Source organism: Dermacentor variabilis, chromosome 4 (genome assembly GCF_050947875.1).
Source record: "Dermacentor variabilis isolate Ectoservices chromosome 4, ASM5094787v1, whole genome shotgun sequence".
Lineage (NCBI taxonomy): Eukaryota > Metazoa > Arthropoda > Arachnida > Ixodida > Ixodidae > Dermacentor > Dermacentor variabilis.
The window spans coordinates 114,360,052-114,366,910 of NC_134571.1; positions in this window are offsets into that span (position 1 = coordinate 114,360,052).

Consider the following 6,859-nt stretch of genomic DNA (forward strand, 5'->3'; position numbering starts at 1 on the left):
ATTGCACATTTAGTCTAGATTAATTAACGAACTTTGCAAGTAATAACTTTAGGCCAAAACTACTGAGAATGTTGCGAAATGTTACAGGAAACAAATAATTTAGCAGCTTCTAACTACTTGATCCTGTTATGAAAAATGAAAATACAACAAACATTATCAGGGCATATGGTGTTCAATCATCTGTCCTCTATGGCCACCAGGATAATCTTTATTTTCTAATTACTTGGCTAATGTGAGAAAATTTTAATGTGAGTTTTTCTACTTCTGAATAAAAGGCCCGACTTCCAATGGGAAAGCTGCTATTGTGCCCGAGAGGAGGAGGAGGAAAAACGTTATTTGCTCTAATTGGTTAGCAAGTAGCGGTGGCAGATGTGGTTGGCCATCTTCACGGTCCTCTTCCCCATCTGCACAGGGTCGACGGCCCATGAACACCCCAGCCAGTGTATTTTAGTAGAGGCGGCAAGTAGTACATTTTCAGAACGAATTGAATACCAGATGAATAGACCTAGGTGCATATAGAATACTTTTAAATATCTCGGCAACAAACGGCGTTTTATAGCAAGAGTAATTATACGGATGCACGAGGCGCAAGAACGCCGTCGCCACTGCCGTTGTGCTGATCCCGATCGGTGGTGCATGCACGGTTAGCGCGCAGAGAGTTAGAGGGTATAGGCACGGAATGCTAGGTGGGCCTCCCTACGGAGTGCGTTTGGCTGCAAAGATGAAGCAAAGTCTACTCACCGTCCACGCTATGCTCAATCAGCTCGCTGGTGGAGTCGTGATGATGGACCTTTCCAGAAATGCGCACACACCTTCAGCGGTGGCCGCAAAGCAGTATGGAAAGTCTGAGCACCTGAATTCTGCTTCCCACTGTTGACATGGGCCACTGATCAGTGGCATGAACGTTGTGCACACGTCACTGTAATGAGCACATTAGCGTTACTGCTGAACTGCTGTGTTAGCAGTTAGTAATGTTAGCATGAAGCTAACATTACCTAATATTTCATCTGGCACTGAGTAACGGTTTCCTGTCAGCTCGTATCACACTCCATTCAAGTGCGACACCTGCAATGCTACAGGCGATGCTCCTCATTAAGCCAGCTTTGTGAGTTGCCTGGTAGCTGTGAGGGTGCTGTTACTTCAGGGACATGCATATTTTGCTTAAAATTTATAAGCACAAAAGCACATAAAAAATTTTTTGCTTATGAATGCTCTCTTTCTGCTCACATTTCGCAGAAAGATTGCATTTTAGGGCCTACGTCATTTTCTAACACTTGGCACAATAACTTGCATTGCGGTTTAAATTCTGGTGGTCAATCCGGTTCTCCGAATTTGATTGCAAGACACCCCAGTTCAGAGTCGGAGAAAACCTGCGCCACCCGAACTACACTATCAGGTCACTTTCTGGATCAGTGAGAAAGGACGAAGCGAGGGCTGAGGCAAACTTTTGGTGATGCTCGACTGAGCGCTGCCATATAGCGAAACCTTATAGCATCACGGCTAGCGAGAGCGCAAGTCGTACGGAAAATTCAGCAACGATTACGATACTCCCAAATTCAAAACTTGAGTGCAGCCTATACGGGTTTGCATTTCGCGATTTTTTTTATATTCATATAAAGTTTTTGCTCTCTCTCTCGCGATATATTGACTCGCGCGGAAAAGTTTCCTCGTGGAACACGTTGAAAACGGAGCTAAGTGTGGTGCAACTGCATCGCTAATCTGGAGATTGCGAGAGGCAGCGATATCTGCGATGTCTGCGGCGGCTGCTGTGAATCACGCCCACGCGTGATTCACAGCAGCCGCCGCAGACACCTCTCAGAGACGCGCGCTACTCTGGCGCCATCTCGTAGCCATTGCCACCTCATATGCTTCTCACGCTTTCTCCATACCCTCCTCCTCCGCTTTTCCGCCTCGCGGTGCCGCTGAACACTCCCACTCCGCTTTCATCGTCGTCTTTCATCATCCGCTGCGCTCCGCGTTCGCCCTTTCATCCTTCAATGTGCTCGTTTGCCCGGTTACGCCAACGCCCGCCGCAGGAACTGTAGGAATTGGTAGGCTACGCAGGAATTGGTAGGCTACGAAAGCGACCGCTTCAGTGACCATCACTTGCAAGACAGTCATATGCCAGTCAGCACAACAAGTTTTCAGCACTATGATGCTGTCCCACGGTTTGCCTCACCACTCAAAAGTAGAACTGAAATTGCTTACAAATGCAAATGTTGCAGCGTTGCCAACATTGACGTGATACCACAAGGCACAGTTACGAAACTGCTTAAAGGGACACTAAAGGTTACTATGAGGTCTAGTTAAAGTGATAAAGCAATGCTCTAGAACGTCTAAGGCGTCCATATAATTGCGAACAGAGCTTTAGTAATCAAGAAATTAAGGTAAATGCATGACACGATTTGAGATCCCCCAGCGACATTCCGGTACTAGCATGATGACAAAGGCACTCGTCATCATAATTTATGTGACTAATACTCAACTACTCGTATTAAAAAGATCATTTCATTAGGTTATAAGACGGAAGAAAATGCTGCTTGTCTACTGATGTTCGATTCTAAGAAAAAATAACATTTTGACGTTACCCTTTAGTAGTATATGGTCGAAAGGTTTCGTTTTCGCTCGACTCTGCGCCGCGTGCGCTTAGGAGTTTCAGTTGTTTCGTTATCGCGTCGTGCTGCGCTGGTTCTGCTGGCTCGCGAAACTTGCATTTGGAACAAGCAGCAAGAATGCCACGTCTATGTGATGTGATGCGCGAACGGTCCGCGCAACTTGGCCAAGGGCAGTTGCAGCGGCGAATCCAACGTTATTACTGTGTGCCAACGAGTGAACCTCTCCGTTCGAAGTGGTTAAGTGCCGTACCTCTGCCACAGCACGTTGACAAAGAGCCGAAAAATCGCTTAGTGTGCTCGCTGCACTTTCGTCCAGAGGGTTAGGAGTTCAACGCTGACTTACTGAAGTCGCGTGGAGTACCTTTCAAAGCAATGCTTTCCCGTAGCGCTGTTCCGTCGCTCTTGCCTGCATTCTCCGAAGCGCAAGAACTGCAGGTCGAAGACGGGGCGGTGAGTGCGGCATTTGGTTTTCACGAAGGAAAAGCTACAAATGTGCGAATATGTACAACCATGACATACAGTTGCCGTCGTAGTAGTACGCAACCACGCTGGCAGCGCGAGCACTCAGCAGCAGGTCACGTTCATCAGTGCTTAAATCGCTGAAATCAAGCCCAGCATCGCGAGCCAATGTGTCGTTGTCAGGGTCGTCCATTGCAACGAGCGTCAAAGTTGGCGTCATAAAATGAAGAACCAGCTTATCGTCGCGCGCTTTCCCTTCCGCTATCCACCATAGTTCCGCTTTCGCGCTGCTGTCGGCTCTGTTTTGGCTCTGTTTCTGGCCACGCGTTTGCGTTTTGCGCAGAAAAGCTGCAGCGCCGCCTGCGGGCGCCGTTTTACTCACTGACGGCGCAACGTCACTATGAGACCGTGCGTGTTCCTATTAAACTTGTACAGTACTCCACAGCAGAGAAAGGTGCGATTTATGGCCCTCTTTCGCAAAGCTATTCAGGCAGCCGGTACTAATCCCTTGCTAATAGTCGGCGACTTTAATGCAGCGCATCCGGAATGGGGTTACGCTAAACAAGATCCAAAAGGTAGGCAGCTATGGGAGGACGCGCACGAGCTAGGATTCACCCTACACACGGACCCTAGCAGTCCGACCAGGGTGGGTAACAGCGTGTGCGCAGACACCTCCCCTGACCTGACCTTCTGCAAAAATATGACAGATCTGAATTGGAAAAACTCGGAGCTCAATTTCGGGAGTGATCATTTCATTCTGGCCTCGATCCTTAAAAAAGGGGTGAAGACGCGTCGTGCGCGTCAACTGAGGATCACCGAATGGGGATTATTTAGGGAGAAGCGATAGAAAGCTGCCATAGGGAAAATCACAAACAGAGAGAAATGAACGGAGGTCATCGCGCGTCACGTTGAAGAGGTAACCAAGACGCTTGAAGGGGACGACGCCCCGGAAGTAGTCGATAGCAAACTGCTTCACATGTGGGAGGCAAAACATGGTATGGAGCGCAGACTAAAGAAGCAAAAATGGAACCGTAATCTTAGAAGGCGGATTGCTAGATATAACACAGAAATTGAAAATACGCTATCAAATTATGCGAACAGAATTGGTGCAGCAGATGCGACGAGATGGAGAGGGGCATGAGGCTTTCCAAAACGTGGGGTCTGCTGAGACCTATTAGATGCGACCAATTCGAAAACCCTATCGGGAATTAGATTATCAAAAGCCAGGCACGCGTATGAGGGTACAGACGCGGAATTTATGGACAAACTAATCACCATGTACATTGGCGATACTCATAGCACCCTCCTCCCGGAGTATGACGGAGCTCCCAATGAGGAGCTCGACGCACCCATCACGAAGGCGGAGGTCAGGGCAGTAATATTAGGACGAAAAACCAAATCAGCCCCGGGCCCTGACGGGATAATTAACAAAATTCTAAAAAATCTGGGCGATGCCTCCATCAGCGCTCTGACGGAGTACATGCAAGAAATTTGGACTAAAGGCCACCTGCCACGCCAGTGGAAGATGGCAAACGTGATCCTAATTCCAAAGCCGGGCAAACCCCCAAAACTAGAAAATCTAAGACCCATTTCCCTAACCTCATGCATGGGGAAATTGATGGAGCGCATAGTCGAGAGCAGACTGATGCACTTCATGGAGCAGAACGACCTGTGGCCGCACGAGATCATCGGCTTCCGACCGGGCTTGTGCACGCAGGACGTGATGCTCCGACTAAAACATGACATAATCGACTCACGTTCTAGAGACGCCAAGGTAATCCTCGGCCTGGACTTGACAAAGGCTTTTGATAATGTTAAACACGAAGCGATACTCCACGGTCTCCAAGAAATCGGGGCAGGCGCGCGAACATTCGACTATGTCAAGGACTTTTTGTCAGACAGAACTGCCTGCATGAAGTTCCAAGATATTGAATCTCCAACACTGAAATTAGGAAGCAGGGGCACGCCGCAGGGCTCGGTTCTCTCCCCGTTCCTCTTCAACGTGGCGATGAGGGGCCTCACCAAAGCTCTGAGATGCATACAGGGGCTAAATTTCAGTATGTATGCGGATGACATCACCCTCTGGACCAACCAGGGGAGTGATGCGAGCATCGAGGAGCGCCTGCAGACGGCGGCGGACACTGTCGTGGACTATGCTGCCAGTAGGGGTCTCTCGTGCTCTCCGCAAAAATCGGAATTATTCGTCTACGACCCAAAGTCGCTCCGTTGCAAGCGTAGCTGGGAATTTGACATTAAAGTAGAGGGGAAACCAGTCCCAAAGGTAAACCAAATCAGAATCTTAGGACTTTTCAGGATAACGGATATAATGATGGGCCAATCAAAAATCTAGAGTGATTTGCCACGCAAGCACTTGGCATACTTAGAAGGGTCGCGCTGAAAGGACAAGGCCTGAAGGAAAGAAGCTTGCTTAAACTAACCCAAGCATACGTAATAAGCCGCGTGTGCTATGCCACGCCTTTCTTAAACATCAGGTCAGAGGAGAGGAGGAAACTCGACTGGCTCATTCGACGGTGCATAAAGTGGGCCTTAGGCTTACCAATTAGCACCTCCGCAGAGAAGCTCCTCTCTATGGGAGTGCACAATACCTGGGACGAAATAGTGGAGGCTGTCAGAATTTCGCAGCTCGAAAGATTAAGCCGAACGACCACGGGCCGAGCTATCCTCGAAATGGTAGGCCTGCAAACAGATAGGGGACTACGAGGCAAGACAAGCATCCCGCTGGACTGCCGAGAAAATCTAATCATTCACCCCCTCCCTCGTAACATGCATCCCATATTCAACACGGAGGGGAGGGAAAAGAAAGCAGAAGCACTAATCAAATGCTTTGATTCAATGGACAGCAAGTCGGTTGCGTACGTGAACGCGGCAAGTGGCAAGTCGCGTGCGGCGGTCGCCTAGGTGGTCGACTGCCGAGGTGCCCCCGTATCGGCCGCCACCATTAGAAGCCGCAACTCGGAAACGGCTGAAGAAGTTGCGATAGCGCTCGCTTACCTGGGAACGGAAGCAAATTTCATAATTAGCGATAGCAAAATGGCCATCTGGAATCTTGGAAAGGGCAGAATCTCGCCGGAAGCGGCAAGGGTTCTGGCCAGTAGACTGCTGAACAGAAAAATTAGCCTAATTTGGACCCCTGCACACACGTCCGTTCCTGGCAACGAGGCGGCCCACGAGTTAGCCCGAGCTCTCTATTTCCGGGTGGCTGTGGAACCGCCCGACTGCCGGAACATGGACGAGCGTCTGCAAAATTATACGGAGATTGTCGAAAATTATCGGCTACGCAGGAGACTGGTGCCACCACCGGATAAAAGTCTAAACAATAGAGAGGCAGTCGCATGGCGGCGCCTGCAAGTTGGGAACTTCGTAAAACCGGTCTGGGCATACCATGTTATGCATGATAGAGAAAACGATGAGTGCAAACACTGTGGGGCGAGAGGGACCCTCGATCACATAATCTGGGAATGCGCTAGCTTACCTGGGGCTAAAGCAAACATAAATCGTAGAGAGGCCTGGGAAGCCCTGCTGCGGAGCGAGGACCCTACCCCACAGCAACACGCCATCCGCCTGGCGGAAGAAGCCGCGAAGAGTCAAGACTTCTTTGCTTACTTCTAATTTCCGACCCCCGTCCCCAAGGCCTGTGTGCCGGGGACGGGGAGTAGGGGCTTCCTTATCCGGCGGTGATATAAATTGTCATCATCATCATCATCATCATCGAAGGGCGGGCGATTTGAATTGCGCTAGAGGTACGCGGACGCTTCAGAACGCAT